We start from the raw sequence: 22,713 nt of genomic DNA, 5'->3' as shown, positions 1-22,713 counted from the left end.
AGGTAGAAAGAGTAACTACACTTCGCGCTTTTTACGCCGGACTGCTAACTACCGCGCGCTTCCAAGTGTGAGAGCGACGTCGCTTGAACGCCGGCTACACGCGATACTTCTGGTACAGGATCCACCAATTCACTTCGCCTCTGTGCCAACAGTGTGGTCGTAAAGTTATGCAGCGCTTCATTGGTAATTGTACGCAATTTTGCACACAAGCAGTGTCTCTCGCAGTGTCTCTGGGCCGGCGTCTCTCCGTAGGACTAGAACTGAGGTACGTATTAGGTCCTGGGAATTCTTCCACACGTGTCTGTCGTGCTACGAAAGTCTTATTGGAGTACTTACCGCCACAAGTCTTGATCAGACTTTGCAAATAGTTACAATCATATATGTTCCTATTCATCATTAAAATCATCATCGTAACCGCATTCATCTGGCGTTGCAAGCCAGGCAGGTGAGCTCAGCTGACAAAGCCGGTTTCATGCAAGATCGTCCATTCTCTCTCTATTTGTCTCTCTCGATCCATGTGGCAAAGTACTCCGTCAACCAGCCGGAAGTTGTTAAGTTGCCGTCGGATACAGCTGTTCGGCGGTCGGGCAGTGCCATTGAGCTGGTGGATTAGAGTGCGGCAGTGCGCATCTGCCCGTTGAATCGATTTCAGGTCGGTAAACGCATCCGCTGAAGTATGGATGTAGGCGCCATCGGTAAACGTGGTTGGCGTGCCTCGGAGAAGGTAGCAGACGACTAGGTTATAGCGGGCATCCGGAATGGGCGTCAGGATTTTATGCTCTTACCGGACTAATCTGGTCATTGCCTGATGTCACCTGCCTCGCTTCTTTTCCGTTAGTTAAACTTCAACCTTCTCATCACTAAAACAACCTGCTTTGCAAAATGGCGTCAACGGCACGACTCTGTGTAAATTCCGGAGTGTCGAGGAAGAAATTTTTGCGAACACTGCATGCCACATATAGACTTAGAAAAACTGGGAGCAGTCGGGAAAGCAGAGGTTCGGACGGGCAGGTATTTAAAAGAATAGGTAGAAAAAGAAGCAAAGGCCCCCCGAAAGGAACTAGCGGTCGCGGCAAAAGCCGAAATTCGTAGGCTTGAGCTCTAACGCGGTGCTCTAGTCCGCGAGATATTTCTCGCAGAAAGGAGAAAATTGCAGGTAGCAATTAGACTTGGCTCTGGATGGCGCAAGAATAGAATGTTGCCTTCAGGAGAAAGCCTACAAAAGAGAGATCATCGCAACCCACGCACATGAGGGCAACGGCACGTGAGTCGCAGACAGCGAAGAGGCCCCGTGCGTAAGAAAATAAAAAGATTTTCAGCAGCTGACTGCTCAAGTGAAACGCGCGTGTGAAGGGGGAGCCGATCGCTGTCAAACATTACACGTATGCTGACGCACCGCATGCACACGTGCGGAATCTTCATGGAGATGGCAGCGTTACGCAGCCGTGTCTCGAGCTCCCTAACCAACTGGAACCGCGTCGCTAGACCGAGTTAGGTGATGTCGACAAAGAGCCTCAAGAATCCGGCGGGTTTGTTACGCAAGATCGTGTGGTGCATGGCAGAATGCGTTTGCGAACAGAAAGTGGCGTAGCCCGTACCAAGTGCTTCGGGAAAAAGTGAGCACCTCCTCGAAAACACGCTCCCGCACGTCACAGTTGCGACGCATTGCGCTTGCGCTCAAGTAATTGGCTTGACATTTGCTCGCAACCGTCAAGCAGCCGGTAGAATCAAAATGTGTGAGTGCCGGAGATTCCCTTGAGGGAAATAGGGCACCGTAGTGGAGTGAAAAGCAAATCGAGGATCCTGAGGACAAGCCAACCCGACTGCGAAGCCAAAGGTGCGGAATGAAAGCAGCACAAAAAGGTGAAGAAGCGCAATGCCCGAAGCAGGCTCAAATCACAGAATTGATTTTGCCGAAAACAGGACTCGCAAAGAAAACGGACACGTCCGAACCCCTGCTTGTACGGGATTTGTGCCTGGTGCAGTGATCTCTAAAGTTTAAGAGTAAATGTTGTAGTACAGTAAAGTAGTGTATAGTAGACGTGGTAATATTTTGCATGAAGTTCGTATGGTATAGTAGTACAGCATGTGTAAAATACTGTTGCACGTCAGGGTAGTAAAGTACAGTGTAGTATATTAAAACAGTTGTGCACTTTTTGGATTGTTCTGATGAAAGAGCTGACAAAAGTGAGAGTTTGGATCACAGTGTTGTGAAAGTTCGCAGGCTGAAATCTTCTTCGTTTCCTGTTTGTGTAGTACAGATGTAGTTCTGCTATAGCATACGCGGTTTGTTTCAATAAGACGTGATTTAGAAGATATAGTTTGGTGTATTCTACGTACTTGTAATATAAGTTTGGTGCGTGTGCCTCATGTGTTACATAGCGTTTGCAAAGTAGTACACAGGTTGCACTTATGAATAATTGCAACTAATATTGTGGGATTGTAGGGTTAGCGTTTATTTTGTATTTAAATGTGCTATACAAGAAAAATGAGCTGGTGATATTGATTACTAGAAGTGCAGTGCACTTGTAAAAACGGAGTGGCACGACAAACCAAAAACTACAACGAAAGCTTAACACAACTTTTTGAGCTAGTTGGTTCATGCTTACTGGAAAGAATAAAATGGGCGCTAAAGAGACGAAGACTAAGTAGATACAAAAAAATGGCGCCTGCATGTGTTGTTTTTGTCGACGTTGTGTGCGTCTCTTTAGCGCCCATTTATTTATTCCCTCTAAAACCAAGTTTGTGGTCTTTAGCTCAAAGCCGAGCGAAACAAGTACTATCCTACCGATTTACATTTCTTCTCACGCCATTTTTTCCAGTAGCCTTGGGTGTTGAACTGGATAATTTTCTGAAATTCGATATTCACAATACTTCATTAGCGAAAAAGACTGCGTATGATATTAGAATTCTTCTTGATGCCCGTTCACACTTTGGTACTTCTACTTTATTACTCTGTACTATGCTTTTATCTCTAGTCATATAAACTACTGTATAACTTCATGGGGATTTACATATAGTTCTCATCTCGCCTCATTGCAACATACTCAAAATCATGCTGTACGTATCATAACGCACAACCCGTACAACGCTCTCGTTACCCGACTTTTAACAACTTTATTTCCTGCTGTTATTGAGTTTTTTAAAGTACAATCTCGGAAATATGGCCCATTATGTTATAAGCAACCCCAGCTTCATATATATTCTAGGCAGGACATCCCTTTCGAACCTGAACAAAACACGTTTTCCGCTTCAAAACAACTTTTTTCTCCCCAAAATACGCGCCAACTATGGAAAACTACCTGTCGAATTTGGTGCAAAAAATTTTGGAATGAATTACCGGTATAAACAAAATTAACCTCATCATATTCCTGCTTTTAGCCGTCTACATCGTTCATATTGTGCGAATAACTCCTGAAAACTTCCTGGCATTTTTTTAAATTATTTTCTGTTTACTTTAGTTACCTTCCCTTATTTCTAACTGGTGTTTCTTTCAGTCAATGCTATATTTGTTCTGGTGAAAATGTTTTCCCGCTCGTTTTTGTTATGGTGGTCGTTTTGTTGATGAAGTAATTTTGTATTGGTAATTTGTATAGTCATGTGTTTTTCTCATTGGTATTTCTGTGCTATAAAGCATTCATTATTCCACCAAAGGTTTCTTTTTTTTCATTTCTTTTCTTCTTTTACTTTTCTTTTTTTTTGCTTCCTTTATATATTTCCTTTCTTTTTTTGTCTGCTAATTACCTGAACAAAGAATTTAACGCGGGGTCGTAATCGTGTATAAGCTTGGAACATTGTTTGGATGTACGTCTGCCGGTTTGGACCATTTGTTTGTAAATTGTATGCTTGTATTAAGGCCAAACCGATAATTTCAATCAGTTGAAACTCATTGAATGATAAGAGGTCACTAACGGCAGTGCTTCACTTTGTGACCGCTTTCTGTACTACTCCAATGTATCTGTGCAGTGTCATAAAACTAATAAACTTTGATTTGATTAATTTTGTTTTATTTGATTTGATTGACGTCAACAAGTGGCATTAGTTGTGAAGCGTAGCTACCTCATGTACCTACTGAAAAAGAACAGCTGGATCTCTCCCACTCATGTTTGGGCGACCCGTTTTCTGCCATACGGAAAACCGTAATATTGCGGTTATTAAAGTCGGTAGTGACAATGAGCTCATGCTACGTATGACGCAGGCTACGTGTTTTACCTTTTCATGGACAGGTGCTCTCCCATGATGGGTCTAAACTTCACCACCCCCACACGCATCGTGTTAACGTTAAAAATAATAATATTACCTGGCATAAATAAAAGCGTTCTTAAATGTACATTGAATATGTGTGGTCCTCGGAGCTTACCCATACCTACGTCGCACTATTGTTGATGACTGGAAGCATGAACAATGATACAGCAGTTTCCACAATTGCGCGGGCGGCTGAGGTCAATACCCCATCGAGGTCGCCAACGCGCTTCACATCATCGCTAGTAACAGACTATATGTGTATATGTCAGTCTATATGCCAGGCTTGCAGGCTTTAGCTAAATATATCTTGATGATTCACCGGCACGTTTCCTTGGCACCTCTGGAGAGATGAAGAGCATTCTGTCCTATTTTTGGGCGTGGAGACGTTGGTACGATGGGGTCAGCCCACATTTATTCTTCAGAGAAGCTGTCGCTTAAAGCCGGCGAAGTAATGAGTTTGTCCCTGAGGACTGTGCAGTAGAAAGAATATTGCCTCCCTTGCGTAAGCCTCCCCTAGGAGCGAGTGTCTAAATCAGGACATGCTTTACTCTCTACTCTTTCTGCCTACAAGGTCGCCTTTACAAAACGTGACTTCACCTTCTTTTAATAAGACCCAGCATCTCCGAAGTTTATATAGTTTCGGTGCCGGGACACAAATCCCTTGAGGGGAATGAGGCGGCTCACAACGCTGCCTGTGCTTACATACACCGGGCCGTTTCTCTCATAGAACAGTCCCTACCTATTCCACCTTACCTGCAACCATTACGCCCAACGGACATCGTGGAGGTCTACTGACACAAACGGCGAATTTTCCACAGTCCACTCCACCAACTCACAAGGAATGAAGCAACAACGCTAAGACGGCTACAAGCAAACACATTCGAACCGAAGCCTTCTTCGTGCCCTTTATCCAACAAACTATCAAGCGACGTGAAACTACTGCCCAGCGCCCGGTACCCTATACCATCAGATGTGGGACTGCCACAAAACACCGGACCTGCAAACAATCACCCACACCTCCATACAACAGTGGAAGGCGCGGGTGACCAGCAAGAACCTTACGTTCTAGCTTGACCTGGTGAAAAGGGCCCGCGTAGCCAGCCGCAGCCTTGGGATCCCTTACTAGGTATACCCTCTACCGCGAGGGTGCCCCAGCAACTCGCTTGTTATTGTCAATAAAGATTTTATTCATACATTCATTCATTCCTTGTACAGGGCAGCCTTCTTACCTAAAAAAACCGACTCGGCGGCGAAGCCACGCGAGAGTGCGCGCACTCGCGCATGCGCAGCGCGCGCGTCCCCATCGGCGGTATCGGTGCACGGAGCGCCGGCCCACGTGGGGTCCCGCCGCTGGAGGGCCGGCTAAAAAGTTTAAGTAACTTGAAGGGAGGGCCTTCGCCATAACGGCAGTGGTGACGGCGGCGGCGGTGAAGACAAAGGGCAGGAAAAAAATCACGCCATATCCACGGAATGAATGATGATAAGTGGGGCGAAGCTCGAGAGGGGGAGATCATCGGTAACCGTAACTCTCCCGTGAAGTTCGCCCATTACATCATAAGAAAGACGTAAGACTGTGTGCGTACATTGTACAAATCAACTTTTATGTTGTTCTTTTATTTTGTTCTTGTTCGTTTGTTGTTGTTGTTGTAGGGTTCGTGAGGCTGCAAGCAAGCGCTCGTATCGGCAGGCAAACCCCGATGCAGTGAAAGCTCGCGAGGCGGCTGCAAAACGCATCAAGCGAGCTCAGCCCAAAGCTGCCGACGCGCGGTTTAAGCGCGACTTTCTAGACGAGATATTTAGGGCGAACTTGTGCCCGAACAAGACGAGAGGAAACGTCAAAGGTCCTTGCGTCTCGTTCGATCTTCGAGAACGACTGCCTGCGTTCGTGGCGTGATCTCTTGCGTGATCTCCCCCTCGCAGTGCACGTGCGCTCGCGCCTCCGTTGGCGAACACAGACAAGCTCACGCTCCCGGTGCCGAGTTTGCGCTGCCGGTTGCAGCCGGTTCTTGCGCGTGCAACGCGGTCCACTTTGCGACATCTCCGAAAGCATGCGGCGGTCACGTACCACGAGACACAAGGGATGGACACACCCATGGCTTTAGGAGCTTCGCCCCTAAAAGGAAGCGATAAACGCTTCGCCGGGCAGTTTGTGCTGTGCCGTCTCTTTTGAGTGCATGGCTCATCTGCTTCAAAAAGCTCCACTTCCAAATTCTGAATAAACAGAGGAACCAAAGTTTCGAATATCGTCATCTCTATGGCAGCAAATTCTGTTCCTAGGAAGGAAGTGGTTTGAAACTTTTCCAATACACTCATCCCAATATCGACTGCAATCAGCGGTTGCCGACAATACATCGCGCAATCTTTAAGCAAGCCATTAGCGTCACTGCCCTCTTTACTGTTCAAATGAAATTACTCCTAGAACAAGGTATTCTTCCCTGCTGTCTCAATTACACGCTTTCCAGTAGGAAAATCTGTGTTAAGTTGAGCTGTGTGACGGTGACGCCTCGTTTGAAATTTAGTCACTTTAAGAGTTGAAATTTATCGGCAGCACTAACCACCTCTTATCATTCGCCGGTTCTTTCGCACTCTCTGCATTTCAACATCTATTCTCCCTCCTGCTCTTTACGTCCCCGTATTTACAATCTCGTCGCTTTGCTTTCTTACTGCTCTCGTATTTCAACATATTTTGCTTCTAACTGTTCTTTCCTCTCTTACATGTCGCGCTAGTCGGTTTTCTTCTCCAGAGAGGTCGCATGAGACTCCTCAGCCCCTTCGACGGTCACCACCACTATCTCTGTTAGCCCGACTGTGTGTTCGTTTGCCCTGGGGGGACTAAAAAAAAACACCAGATGTCTGAAAACTTCTAGAAAGTCTTTATTTTAAACTTGACCGAAGTCAAACGTCGTTTCGAAGCTACTCGCGGCGCAGCAGTGAAACCATTATTTCAAACCACCACTGAAACAATAATCAACAACGCCCCTACCTACAAAAAGCGGACCACGCTTCCTACTTCAGGCTGAGCATAAGGTTAGCGCCGTACTTCTACCCCACCAACATGGTTGACACTTGCCGATTGAGCCGATGGGACGTCCACTGTTGGGTTAGCATTTTTTAAGACTGTATAAACCCGAGTTGGTGCCGTGTCAGGCAGTCATAAGGAAAAGTTGACTGAGGAAAGAACTTATTCATTCATTACCCTCCGCTGTGCTAGGGAACAAATAGACGCTTTTCAGGTTCATTCCTCTTGCCTGCTCTCCAAGATATTGCGAGGAATGAAAAATAAGGAAAATTGGACGAACCTGGACTTCAACGGGAGGGGGGAGGGCAGATAAACTAGTTTAGAACTAAACGTCTTGTTTGCTTAAGTGTTACTGCCCATCTCTTTATCACCTCTTGTGGATCACCGAAGTTTGGGTGTTGAACAGCCGGTGACCAATTCGGTACCCATTTGCTTGTTCGCAACTTTAACTCTTAAACTATTAACTGCGTCAAACCTCTCTGGGTCAAAGCGAGAATGCTTAATGGCGCATTTTTACTTAGACGAGTGGGATTTCGTCGCTGAGGGTGATTTTTGCATAGAGAAGGAATTGCAATCTGGTAGTTCGATATTCAGAGGAGGCGACATCGGAACACTATGTCGTACCTTGAATAACTGGGTTTTGAGTCAGTCAGCTGTCCGTTGAATTATAAAACGCGAACAAAATTGTAGCCCACGAGGGGGAATTAAAAAAAACTTTAATTCAGTGATTTTGTTTGGCTTTTTGCACAGCGATAGCCAAACGCACCTGCTATTTTTTGCGAGATTGTACTGATATTCTCGTCTTGTTGAGAGCAGTGAGTCCTCCCCGTGTGAAGTAGAGAGAAAAGTGCATTGCCCTTTCTGTGTCTGCAGGATGTTTCTTTGAACGCACGTGTAACCCTTCTTGCTTCTTTCTGACCTAAAGATTTTTTTTGCTTCGGTGAGATTTGCAGACAGGCACATACCGAATTCGTCCAATGCACCTGTTCCTGCTTCATACAATGGGCGGGGCCCTACCGGGACCGAGTTCCCAACACCTGAGAACTCCTTATGGTGTCGACACTTCGAAAGCGTTATTGTTAAATTGTCCAACGTGCCCTGGCAGAGAGAATGTTTCAGCTGCCTCGGGCGTGACGTTTCTTCATATAAAAAACCAGAGATTACTTGAAGATGATTCAAGCTGGGCTTGCCATATGTTTTCTGAGGTAGCAACCTTTAGAGGAGGTATCAACATCATGAGAGCTGTCTACAAATGTGTTAGAACTTCTTCGCCAATCTCAGTTTTTCAGCCTCAATATCCCCTTGGTAGCTTTCAAAAAGCGCGCATACCAAGACTGCATATTTTTCTTAGTTGTAATGCGAAATGGCTAAACCACGCTGTAAGAAAACAGCCGGCGTCGCCGTCGGCAGTGGCAGCTCAGTTGGCATGAACGTCTGTACCGTCCCTGGAGCGACCTTTGATTACGACGCGTTTCGCAGCATATATCCTTGCATAAAGCCCCTAGAAAAACATCGAACTGACTCCAGGTGAGCCACGTGGAAAAGCGCAGAATGCTTCAGGCGAAATAGACCCTTTCCTGCCACGCCTAGCTCCGAGCTTTCATCTGAGTAGAGCACCCCGGGGCGTCCAAATGTAAACTCTGTGCGGTTGGTTTGGATATTAAGACCTTCGACGTCCCGCTCGTAGCCTTTCTTGAGCTACCTAAAGAGACACGTTTTTCTGCCTGTCCGTCTCTGGAAATTTATGTTGTATTTTGTTAGTAAAGATCATGTTTTATGTTCTCTTTTGTGTGCTTAAATCCTAATAGGGTGAGGGAGCTAAAACATACGCAGATGTTTTCAACTTTGTGACTCAGTTTTTGCTTTGAAACACTTCTGCGTTCTTAATTTATAATGACGGCCGATGGTCGTCAGACTTGGTAAACCTTAGGTAAAGTACCCGATCTGGCTATGATAAGACAATTTGCCAACGTTAATGTTGTTTGATTATGCTTCATTTTTTTGTTTTCTTTGTTTTTACTGCGAACCAGTATACCTTTAACCAGCCAAAACATTTTCGTGTCCGCGTTAGCAAAAAAAACTCTCAGACTACTACTGGCTACACAAAAAAAAAAAAAAAAAACATCCCAGGCTACTACTCGCTGCTGGCTACACACATGCTACAGAAAAAAACCACTAACACCGACAGGAATTGAACCGGGCCCCGAAGAGGGAAACGCAACAAGAGCCCGTCGTCTTGCCGGCTAGGCTACAGGCGGCGGTTTTTATTAGATGCGACGCATATCTTGCTCTGAGGCATGTTCCTCCTGCGTCGTCGTTGTCGCGCCGTCCGTATGCATCCCTCCTCCGTTCTTCTCTCCGACAGTTGTGCCAACAGCTGTGCGCAACACTCTCACTCCGTCTCATTATCATAAACAACAGCTGCGTGCGCGCGCTTCCTTCGCTTCGCTCCGCTCCCGTCACGCGGCGACGCCTGGTGTGCGCAAGTGCGCGCATGAGCAACTGTCCTCCGTTGTCTCCTCTCTTTCAAGCGCCGTGAATATAACGCGGGTATCGCGCTGCGGTGGTTCGCCCATCTTCCCGCGTATGAGAACACTCGCATGTGATGGAAATGCATCATACGCGTTCACAACACGTTTCACCCGATTTAGAGAATCAACCCAACGAAAACACCAATTGAACCACCCGATGCGTCGCATCACACCAGGGTTCCCTCGCGGGAAGATGGGCGTAATTTTTGAACGTATGGGGACTGGGAAAGCCTTTTTTGAAGGCGGGGGTAAAACAAAGATGAGCAGGCGGCAATCTTCTTCACTCTTTCTCTCAATTTCTATCCTTAGAACCCCCACTCTCCTTCCCATAGACTGGGTTGTATGAGGGTGAACTCCCCGTGAACAAGAATATCCCCACTAGGTTCCTCTTCCTTCTTTTCTTAGCTGAATCACCCCCCCCCCCCCGCTAGCCACGCGTGCAGTCCTCCTCACCCTTCCAAAGACGCTCCTGTGTTTTGTTTCTGCCGACGCTGCGGCGTTAGAGACGCCGCCCCGCCAATCTCAGGTAACGGCTGGCAGAGTCCGTGGTTTCGTAATTTATACAGCTGCATGTTTGAATTCATGTAACGCCGCATTGGTAATTGTTGTGGGTGTCGTTTAGAGCTTTGCAGTCCAACCAACTTCATAGCCTGGATTGAGCCATTTGTTTTAAAGGTTACATTTAGGATATTTTAACGATATCTTGATTTCGCTAATTACGCACTGATGATGATGATGGTTAGAGTTTTTTGGCGCAAGGCCAGCTGGGGCAAAGAGCGCCAAACAAAAGTATCTAAAATAAAATAGTGGCTGCTAAAGCCAAAACAACAATAAAATCAATTAACGGCAATGGTGATGGCTGGTGTATAGGGCCAGATTTGATTATGCGTGATAGGAAATGAGGTTTCAAAAATTCACATCTGACAAGTACTCAAACACACGTTTAACGAAAAACATGGCATCGTCACCAAGAAACAGCGATGGATGTTGGGGAATATGTTGTCTGTAGAGTTCTCTGAAGTGTTTGTGTCGTGTTGTGTGAAGTGCCTTGCATGTGATTAGTATGTGCACTACGGATAGGGCCTCTCCGCACCTGCTGCACTGGGGTCTAGAAGATCCCGTCAGCAGATACGAGTGCGTAGCATGGGTGTGCCCTATCCGCAGCCTACCCAAGGCGACTTCCGTGTGTCTGTTGTGTGAGTCAGCTGTGTACCGTCCCAAGTGTGGCTTTATTACATGTAGTTTGTTGTCTATCGTTTCGTCCCAGTGTGTTTGCCATGTTCTGCGTAGGTGTTGTCTTATGTGTGGCTTGAGGTCTGTGTAGGGTATCGTCGTAATGTCTACAGTGTTCCTGAGTGCAGCAGCAGCGGCCCTCTCGTCTGCCAACTCGTTCCCAGCGATCCCAGCGTGTCCTGGGACCCAGCAGAGGAGCAGCTGATTCCTCTGTGCATAAACAGACATGATAGTGTTAAATACAAGATTAACTATGTGGTTTTTGGGGGGTGTATGCGATGACAGTGCGCGAACAACACTCAAGGAATCTGTGTAAATGATAGACTTCGGAATTTGATTCTCAAGTATGTGTCGTACAATCAGTAGAATTCCATATGCTTCTGCTGAAAAAATTGTTGCGTGGACGCTCATGGTTCTGGCTGCAGTGAAATTCGGACCATGAGCAGCGCAGGAGACCATAGTCGAGGTTTTAGACGCGTCACTGTAAAATTCTGCAAGTGGGTATTTAAACTGCAGAGACAGAAAGTGCTGCAGTATTGCAGCTCGCGGTACCCGATTTTTGACAAGTTTCATAAAAGAAAGGTCGGAGGACACAGGACGAACTTTCCAAGGAGGTAAAATGTCTGAAAAGGATGATCTGTACACATCTAAAAACGAAGCGCTCAGATCCGAGGCTCGATCTCTCAATCTAAGTGAAAAGGGCAGAGGAACGGATGGGCGATTTACAAAAAGCACAGATGTGGATGTGTCGTAAAAGACAGGATAAAAAGGATGGTTATTCAGAGATGAAATTTTAAAAGCATAAAGTAAGTCCATGTACGTCCGTTGGTTCTCAAGGCTCCACTTATTACACTCGGCATACAGACTCTCGACAGGGCTAGTGCGAAAAGCACCCGACGCAAGCCGTAGCCCCAAGTGTAGTACTGGGTCAAGCATTCGCAACGCTGTTTTAGCCGCCGACCCATATACCACACTGCCATAGTCTAAACGAGACCCAACCAAAGCAGTATAGAGCCGTAGTAGGAGTTCTTTTTCGGAACCATACGATTGATGGGAGAGAACCTTAAGTATATTCATTGTTTTCAGACATTTATGTTTAAGTTTCTTGATGTGTGGAATGAATGTGAGTTTCTGGTCAAACACAACACCTAAGAACTTGTGCTCCTTGTTCACAGGAAGCCACACGCCATTAAGAGTAATGTCTGGGTCCGGATGGACCCCGCGCTTCCTGGTGAACACAACGCAGGAGCTTTTTGCAGGATTCAATTTAAACCCATTGTTGTCTGCCCAGCCGGCAAGCTTCTTGACACCAAGCTGGACTTGACGTTCGCATATTGACGTATTACATGGTTTAAAAGATATTTGCACGTCGTCTACATACATAGAATTAGAGATTGTTGGTGGCAGTGCCTTTCCAAGAGAGCTCATCTTTACTATAAAGAGAGTGCAACTCAACACGCCACCTTGCGGCACGCCATTTTCTTGGACGTGAACCTTTGAAAGTGCACAACCAACTCTTACTCTGAACGTTCTCTCCGACAAATAACTTACAAGGGTGTTCAACATATTACCCGAAACACCGAATGACCTGAGGTCACTAAGGATCCCATAACGCCAAGCGGTGTCGTAGGCCTTCTCGAGATCGAAAAAGACAGTTAAACAGTACTGCTTATGCACGAAGGCATCCTTGATGTATGAGTCAAGTGCAACCAGTTGATCGTTTGTCGATCGCCCCACCCTAAAGCCTGCCTGGCAGCTCTCGAGAAGACCATTGTACTCGAGGAAGTACACGAGCCTGCGATTGATCATCTTCTCGAAGAGCTTGCGCAGGCAGCTCGTCAGGGCTATTGGACGGTAACTTGAGGGGGACGACGGGTCCTTTCCCTCCTTCAAGAAAGCCACTACAATGGCCTCCCTCCAAGAGTGTGGAATGTGCCCCGAAAGCCATATTTTAGTATATAGATGTAGAAGTGCTTCAAGTGTGTCTGCGTGTAGGTGTTGTATCATTGTATATGTAATCTTGTCTGGGCCTGGAGCTGAGGGTTTACACGTGCTCAGAGCAGCCCTCAGCTCATGTAGTAAAAAAAGGGAGTTGTAAGAAGTCTGTGATTTGTTGTTGTCGTGTAGGGACTTCTTTTCACTAGAGTTTTTATACTTCAGGAAAGTGTTCGTGTAGTGTGCTGAACTGGACACGTGTTGGAAGTGTTGTGCGAGTGTGTCAGCCTGGTCTTCCAGTGTGTCCCCTGTTGTACTGACAAGGGGCAGGCTGTGTGTCTGTTGTCCTTTGAGTTTGCGTATACGTGTCCATACCTTGCGTGTGTCTGTGTGTGAGTTTATAGATGTTATGAATGAGCGCCAACTATCTCTTTTTGCCTCACGGCGCACACGTTTTCCTAACGCCTTGGCCAGTTTGAACAAGAGGAGGTTTCCCGACGTGGGGTACCGACGAAGTACGCCCCACGCCTTGTTCTGGGCCTCTCGCGCCCGCCTACAGTCCTCATTCCACCACGGCCTCCGCTGGTTGCGCGGGGCACCACAGGCGTGGGGAATGGACTTTTCGGTGGCGTCGAGGATGTGCGCCGTGAGGAGTTGGGTAGCTTCTTCAACGTGCAGGTGTCCTATGGATGTGTGGTGTAGTTTCGATGTCTCTGTAAATGTGTTCATGTTAGCTCGAGCCTCATTAAACCTATTATGGGAAGATGAACTGCTTGGGCCTTTACCTATATATGTCAGTGAAGTGGGGAAATGGTCACTGCCATATGGGTCAGTGCCCACACCCCACTCAAGACACGGAAAGAGAATTGCCGAACCAATAGCCAAGTCAAGATTTGAGTATGTGTTGTGTCCTATGTTATGGTATGTAGGCTGTTTATTGTTGAAAAGGCATGCTCCAGAGGATGTAAGAAACCTCTCTATCAGGCGACCCCGGGCATCCGTACGAGAAGAGCCCCATAAAGAATTGTGAGCATTAAGGTTGCCTGTTAAGATGTATGGTTCGGGCAGCTGGTCAACCAGCGCCTCGAAGTCAGAGCTCAGAAGTGTAAAATCAGGAGGAATGTATATGGAGCATACCGTTATCAACCTATTAAATATTATAAAGCGTATTGCTACAGCCTCAAGGATAGTGTTCAGAGTGACAGGGTGGCAGGCTAAGGATTTCCGGGCAATTATGGCCACACCGCCAGAAGAGTGTGTGCAGCCATCCCTATCCTTTCTGAAGACCATGTAACTATTCAAGAAACTTGTGTGCTTGGAATTCAAATGTGTTTCCTGAACACACATTACACTTGGCTGATTAGCATGCAGAATTTCGTATACATCGTCAAGATTTTTAAGAAGGCCTGTACAGTTCCATTGAATTATGTTTTCTCTTCCCATTATTTAGTGTGAGAGCTACTCGAGTGTGTGTGTTTGTTTATGTGTCGTCTTTCGCGGCTGTGACTCTCGCCTTTTTTGGCTTGTCGGGAGGCTTTGGCGTCGGTACGCGTTCCTTGCGGTACACCGCAGGCAAGAACGGCCCGACGTCCATCTCGTCGTCCGATGTCCTGGGTGTGCCCGTCGAACCGGGCCCCCCGGACTTGGCCCCCCTTCGGGGGCCCTTTGTTTGACCCGCCAACGCCGGTGGTGTCGGTGGCACCAGAAGTGGCACGGGCGGTGCGGTGGCGGTGGGAGCCGGTGCGGGGCTCGTGGTGTCCATGGCACCCTCCAACGCACTGAACGATGGGGAGGCAGGGACGGGAGCGGCACCGGTCCCGACGGAAGAGATTGCCACCACAACCGCTGCTGGCTCAGCGAGCGGTGCGGAGGTGCGTTGGGCTGCCAGAGGCAACCCAGGGGGGAGGGGGGCGGGGGTGGGACCAAGTTCGACTCGCGGTACTGGGTCCCCGCCGAAACCAGACGCCGCTCCGCCCCCCCGGCGAGCCGCGTCGGCATACCTCCCCAGGGGGAAAGAGGCGAACCTCTTTCGCGCCTCTGGGAAGGTGATGTTCTCAGTTACCTTCACATTAATGATCGCCTTCTCCTGCTTAAACTTCTCGCACGTTCGACAGTAGGCGCATGGGGTCCCTGGCAGTTGGCGCAGGTGAGGGTTGACGATGGACAATTATCAGATGGATGATAATGCTGAGCGCACTTTGCGCAGGTCAGACGACCACGGCAGGAGTTGGTTCCGTGCCCGAACCGCTGGCACTTAAAGCAGCGGCGCGGGTTCAGAATGTAAGGACGAATGAAGCATCGGATGAACCCTGCGTTGATATGGTCAGGAAGTGAGGAGCAGTTGAAGGTCGTGATAAAATGTTTCGTGGGGTTATCTTATCATCTCTACGCATCGTGATGCGGCGCACGGCTGTGACACCCTGATCCTTTAGACCTTCAAGAATGTCGGCATCTGTCTCGTTAAGAAGATCTGCATCAAAGATCACACCCTGCGAGCTATTCAGGCTGCGGTGGGGTGTGACCCTGATGTCCAGATCGACCATTTTCGTCTGACCAAGAAGTGTGGTTGCCTGCTGCTGGTTTTTTGCCTCGACGAGCACTTTGCCTATGAGTTGTTTTTTGGCATTGTAGGTTTTCCCAATTATTCCATCAAGGTATTTTGTAATCAAAAATACTGATTGTGAAGCAAGAGGGCGGGCTGTGTCAAGAGATTCAATAACAAGGAAACGAGAGTATTTGTCTGGCTTTGGGAAGCTCATGCTTGGAAGTGGAGGGAAAGATACTTCGGTGCGGCCCCTTTTCAGGGACCGATCACGTTTGGAGGGGGGTTTTGAATTTTCCATACAGCATAAAAGAAAAGCAGGGGACGGGGGTACTTTCTTCTCAAACCTTACCCTGATAGCCTGAAAGGTCCCGGAGCTCCCTGCCTGACAAACAGACAGGAAGCCCATCCGCCGGAGCTTGACCTGGGCTCCGACGGTTACCATTTGAGGCTTCTACCCTTCACCTTTAAACACATCACCACGGTAGGTTACAGTTTATGTTAGGGGCTCGGGGTCCGCGGTGTCGCCAACACCGTCACCATGAATACTCAAGTTGCCCCGTGCGGGGCTAATTACGCACTGTTGTGCACACAAAAGGGATACGATGGTCTCGTTTGGTGTATTGGGCAGAAAATGCTTGGGCATTATTAAACGAAAATAAAGCAATAACCTTGTGTAGAAAAATACATAGGACTGCGCAAATGACGTCTTTGTTTAATTACAGACTCCTAATTACGCACACGCCAAACTACCATCACTGCTAGGAAAATGTGGGAGGTTTTCAACCCTCTGAGAAGGTTTTAAACGGTTTTTTAGTATTTAAAGGTTTACTACGTTGGGACCCCAATGATAATTCTGGCTTTCGAAAAAAAAAGCCCTAAAAAGTTACCAAAACTGTCTTGCTGCAAGAAACGGTTCGAGTGAATTCATCCCGTTTTTTTTTCATTTATACGCACTGCTGGAGCGGTGACCAGGGCTTTCCAAAAATAGCACCGGCCAAGAAAAAGGTTTAAAATTTCAGATGTCATGCCAGCGGTGTACAACCGAATCAAGTTATTTTCTTTCCTGCTTCTACAAATTACTTCATGCCTGGAAGCAGAATAAAAGCTTTAGTTTTTGACAGCTCCGAGCATCCCACCGTTTTTGCTCGACGGACTCGTTGGTGGGCGAGTGTGCGCATAACACAGGACCGGCGCAGCATGTGTTGCTTGATGCAACACAAACGTATTATAAAGTTTGCTGCGGTTGCAGTTTTGCTTAAATTGTCTTTTTAATTGTTAGTTGATGAAACTTATAAGAAGCCCGTCAAAAGCGGAGCGGCGCCATTGAGAACGGGGCGCCAGGCAAGCATGCAAGGAATACCCAGAATATTACAGACACCGACATAGACAGGAAACCTATATATGGGGCCTTAAATTATCAGTTCCGAAGAGTGCAGCATTTTTTGCCTCAGATAATTTATTGTCGCTTAATTAAAGCACCGGACCCACTTATTTACGCCGTTTCAAAGGCATTTCAGATGCAACAAAGGACATTAAAACTTTTCGCGCGAAACTTTAAAAATGCCTTCCTGGGTGTACAACATTGATGAAAACTTTTTCAATTGGGCTTTTCCTATGGTGATATAAGTGTTATTAAGGTGAACTTAATCTGCATTAGCGAAGTGGCCGGCGCACTATATTTGCATAAAACTAAATAACCATCGTGTCTTGCTAAACCATATCATTAAAAATTGTTTTGTGGGAGTTCTGTTTCACAGAACCGAGACACGCATTAAATTTAAACAAAGCGTGCATGACAGGGTGGCGCGCAATCATATTGCGAAACTAATCAGGGAAAATTTGCACTGCGAAGCTCCATTTTCATGATAACTCCATATCGGTATGTGGTGCGTCAAAGTATTGATGCAATCGGCAGGTAAATCCACGAGCACGTTGATTGCTGCAATCACCTCCTATGCCCTCCGGTTTCGAGAAGGGTAAGGCACCGTTCTTTGTCCATTCGGAATGCACATCTCCACTGAGTCCAGGGCAAAGCTCGGTGGCACGCTATTGCGGCTGCTCGCAACCATCGCTATGTTTCTGAAGTTCGCATTGAAGCAGTAACGTGTTCGGCATATGGAGGATGCGTCAAACGAGAAAGGAATGTTGTTATGAACGCCAGGGGCCAATAGGTTGAAGAAAATTCTGCACATTTGCTCTGGTATTCGACGCCACCAAATCCTCTCTGTTTTGTGAATTTTGTTCCGCTGCAGTTCCCTTTTTTATTGCCCCTTTATTTTGAAGCGGGATGTAGATTCCACCCCAATGGTGTGCCTGCATACTTTTTCTGTTTCGGTGCAAAAAAGCGGAGCTTGACAAAACTTTGACCATAGAGGTCCTCTTCGTGCATGGAATTTTGTGTCAGGCTGCCGCAATACTGGCGTGGTATTTCCAACGCCTTTGATCGAAAATCGATGCAAAAAAATACAGACACCAAAAGAAGCCCCGCTAATAAGAAATGGTATTGCGACGAGCAACACGTCAACACTTATGTCGAATGCGCACATCGCGTTGTTTACAGCATTCCATTCCCTTGTGTCGCATTCTACATAGGCAAGACTTTATTCGAACGAAAGGCTTATGCAGCATAACAATACTTGCAAATATACTGAAACTGCGGGGTTATCTTACTGCGCGCAATGCACTGCGCGGATGATAGCACCATGTCCGGAGCAACAATGCTCGTGTCAATTTGTCGGGACCAGAGGCCGGGGCAAGTTTTTCCAGCTTTTAACATCTGGTCGGAGGCCAAGGTGAATATGTCAGCGTCCCGACATTGACACTTGCTGATAGGAAAGTCGCAATGTTGCATGAGAATAAAAAATCAGATGGAAAATGAGCGCACACAAGCCAATATCTTGTTCATTCTGTTTTACGCCCTGAGTGCACCCAACACTATCACGCCGGATGCATGCCAATATGTTAAGATTAACACATTGAAGCAGCTACCTACAAGTTTTCGTACAAACGTTTGCTTCGTTTTACCGCCTACTCGCTACCCTTAGTCTGACGACATGTCTGACGAGTAGCCTCCGTCGTAACGCTTGCGGTAGTGTAAAGTAGGGGTGATTTTAGCTGCAGCGAGCTCCTGTCCTTTTCCAGCTGCGGTGCATTTTTGCGGTCCCTTGAATCTACTCCTTGGGTGGGCGACCACGTATCACCGCTGCAGCTGACATTTTAGCCTTGAGGTTTCCAGGTGAAGTGAGGATTCCTCGCATGGCCACAGCCTTAATACGGAAATGCCCAGGAGAATTTCTGAAACTTCTGGCGTTAAAACTAGAATTGTGCAAACTGGTCCAACAGTACCGCCAGTCAAATTGATCTGAGCGAGCTTTGCTATTCCGTCGTTTTTGCGAAGCCTGTTTGTTCAGGGGTGTCACGGAAGCGACGATGCAACATCTTAAACGTGTGAGTACGGTAGTCCGGTGCTTATTACATTCCATAAAGACGACACGAAGATCTTCTATTGCGCCTCCTTTCCACTTACGATGAGCACATTACCATGCCTGTGAATGCTCCGAAAAGAAGCTTCTCCCAGAATTGTACAAAACTGTTAACAACAATGCGCGAACGCGTGGCTTTCCATGCGTGCAGCGCAGCCTACTGATAGCCACCGGCATGACCAGCGAGATTAGGTGACGGCGCTGCGGCGGCTTGTCACGCGAAAGCTATTGCTGATGCTTCCTTGTTTTGGGGGGAGAGATTCGACACCAAAAGTCCCTCACCACGGCCGCCACCAACCCCTATGTCAAACATTATCTGACGCTGATAACCAGCGCAGTCTCGTTTTCGCCTTTGGTATGGTTCCTACATTCCCCCTTTTTTATATTCGAACCATACCAAAGGCTACGACAAGACTGCACTGGTTATCAGCGTCAGGTAATGTTTAATTTAGGCTTTGGCAGCGGTCGTGGTGAGGGACTTTCGGCGTCGAACCTTGCTCCCCCCCCCCCTCCCCCAAAACACGAAAGCATCGGCAATAGCTTTCGCATGCCAAGCCGCCGCCACGCCGTCCCCTAATCTCACTGGTCACACTGGTGGCTATCAGCAGGCCATTCAATAAACAGCCTTTAGCAATAAGAAACGCTGTGTTCGGTGACATTGTTTGCAGCACCCCTCAGAAACTGCAGGAGCGTCCGTTCCTGATCTCATCGCAACTTTCCCGTAGGGTGCAGGGTCACCGTGCTCCTTCACCATAGCTCCGATCCCCTAACGCAGCTTCGCCTTCTCCAGATGGGCGAAAAAGCCGCCAGGGACCAAGATCTCCTGGCCGACTAACGCGGCAAAGAGAGCCCAAGCTCTCTACTTCTGGGCAAATAAAGTTATTTCTCTCTGTCTTCACCATCTAAGAGGGCGTTCTATCGTCGGACAGTGTAGTTAACGTAATTGTTACAAGCCAAAACCTCATTTTTGAAGCTCAAGAAGGCTTGTTTTGTAAGTGCTGCTCAAAGTTTCTTCGAGCTAGAGCAGGATGCACGACTACGCAAGTTTTATTTTTCTATTAAAGATGTTAATGCTCAGCGTCGCACACGGCCAGCAAAAGTACGGTTCGCCTGCTCCTCGATAAATGAGCCCCCGTTCTCTAACAAGTGTTCATCGGTATCACAAGGCGCGCTTTCAACTTACTGTTCCGGCCACTTTCCTCAGCGGGACCCGGTAGGGTGTCTTGGCTGCGGGGCACAAAGCATCGCTGTTTCTTATGTTGCCGAGAAAGTCATTTCCAGCGCACTCGCAAAAACGCATATCGCAGCGTTCGCCTGTTTTCACAGTATATGAGATGCCGATGAAATGGGGCCAATCGGAGGTATCCGCGTTGTGTAGCACTTCGCGTGGCCACTACGTATTCAATTAGTATTTCATTGCAGGACCCGCCGCGGTGGCTCAGTGGCTAAGGCGTTGCGCTGCTGAGCACGAGGTCGCGGGTTCGTTTCCCGGCCGCGGCGGCCGCTTTTCTGATGGAGGCGAAAAGCAAAAACGCCCGTGTGTTCGAGATTTCGGCGCACGATAAAGATCGCCAGGGGGTGAAAATTAATCCGGAGCCCTCCACTACGGCGCGCCTCATCGCCTGCGTTGCGTCGGCGCGTTAAACCCCACAATCAATCAATCAATTTCATTGCAGGGCGCAGTGACGTTCATGCTAGGTTTCATATACCAACTGAAATTTACTATTCTGGGGCTCTCGCAAAGCTTGCTCTGGGTTCACCTGTTTAATGTAATTCGATACGGGTTGCCCATGTTTACTTGTGCGACATTTCTGTGCGTGAACGGTTGTATTGGTTTCTTTTTAAGGATGCGATCCACGGTTTATGATGGATGCGGCTATAAAAAAACATTTTCCATTACCCAGATGTCATCAAGACCCTGCATCTCAGTAATAAAGGGTCTAAACCCGTATTTCCAACTGTGCATCTTCAGCGCTGAATATGCAACTCGCCAAAAATGTGGCACTTGCACGAAATGAGCAAATGAATTTTGATGTTGGAGGACAGTTGTCTGATTAGATAACCGAATAATATTGCTCATTTTAATTCAAAGCTACAGTGTATAAAACAGCAATCAGCGTCCCAACGCTCATTTTTTACGCCCCCCGTCGTTGCAGTTAAACTTCATTAGAGTTTGGAACTGAGCTGTACAAAACATGCAGCCTTGAGGAAAGCAACGGCATAACCGAACACACGAGTGCCTCATAAGGTCGTTTCCCTTGCTAATCTTGCGCTTGACAAATGTAAATATTGGGCTTCGAGTGCACATCAGAGTGTTATGATTGTGCCTTATTGCCTCTAATGTAGTCTGTAAATTGGGTTCCAGCGCGAGAAGCATCTCAGCAGTTCATTGCCCATATTCTTGGATGATGGTCAGGACCTGTTTGCTCTAATGGAGTTCAATGCAGGATTAATACAGCAGCCGACCGTTTGTGCGGACTCCGAAAATTCGGACTTGCTGGATATTCCGTACTTTTCTGACCGAGGAACCGCCAGTTGTCATAAAGGAGGAATGTGTACAAACAACGCATATTTCGGACAAAATAAAGCCAGAAGTTCGATCTTCTGGAAAACAATTTCTGCGACAGAGCAATGGTCGAGTCTAGGACGACACCAGTTTGAATCCTAAGCTACCTGGCTAGCTTCGAATTGGATGGCGATTCGTTCGACTCGCACCAGGGTAACAAACTTTGATTTTGGAGGCCATACTTTTGCTCGTGCTAGTCTGTTGCAGAAGCAGTCTGGAAAGCCGGAAATTTCTCGGGAAGACGTTGCCAATGCTTCATAGTAGTTGCCCAATGCTTACAAAGACAATTGGCCCCTTGCAAAAATGCAAGCCGTCGTTCTCACACGAAGGAGGAATTTAAGGCAAGGAGTAATTCGTGACTTCTTCTGTCCGATTTAAAGGATATAAATTTACTTTTTGCGACTCATGAGTTTTTCTAACTGCTCTTTTATTCGAGCCACGTTTCGTTCCTCTCAATATCCGAAAGTCGGTCGGCTACTGTAGAGCTGTGCGACATCGATAGGGCCTGCCAGTTTACGCCAATTTGTTGTCGTTGTTTATGTTTACTACCCCACCTTGCATTATTTGTAGGGTCTATGAACATTCTACTAAACCGCATGACGTAATTGTTTAGTAGGGACATATTTTAGTTAACAAACTCGTCCCTAGCATTCTTGCGCAATGTCTGTGTTAGCTAAGAAGGGACATTTTATTTATTTATTTTTATTTGTATATTTATCAATTTATTTATTTATTTATTCATTTATTTATTTATTTATTTATTTATTTATTTATTTATTTATTTATTTATTTATTTATTTATTTATTTAGTTAGTTAGTTATTTGTTTATTTATTTATTTATTTCAGGTACCCTCATGGCCCAGAGGGCATTATTGAGGGGAGTGGTACAGCTGGATGTTAAATCTGTAGTGGTACATTTGGGCTAATTTACGAAGCGGGATTCACTCCTGGCGTGAGGTGTCAAGCCTGATGCGAGAGAGGTGGACAAGGATTTACTAGTTTGCAGAACTCGTACTGTGCTGCTTATGGCTCGCCTATTGTACACCTTGCTGAGATAAATGAGACTTCAATCTTCGTATGTACCTGTGCGCGGTATGGGGGAAATGCCTAAGAAGCTCTTCGCCGTTACTTTTTATTGACTAAGGCTCTGACAAAA

The sequence above is a fragment of the Haemaphysalis longicornis genome, unplaced genomic scaffold (genome assembly GCF_048455015.1).
Source record: "Haemaphysalis longicornis isolate Haplotype H1 unplaced genomic scaffold, Haemaphysalis longicornis Haplotype H1 scaffold_6, whole genome shotgun sequence".
In the NCBI taxonomy this organism is placed as follows: Eukaryota; Metazoa; Arthropoda; class Arachnida; order Ixodida; family Ixodidae; genus Haemaphysalis; species Haemaphysalis longicornis.
Note: the sequence above shows the minus strand (reverse complement) of the source record.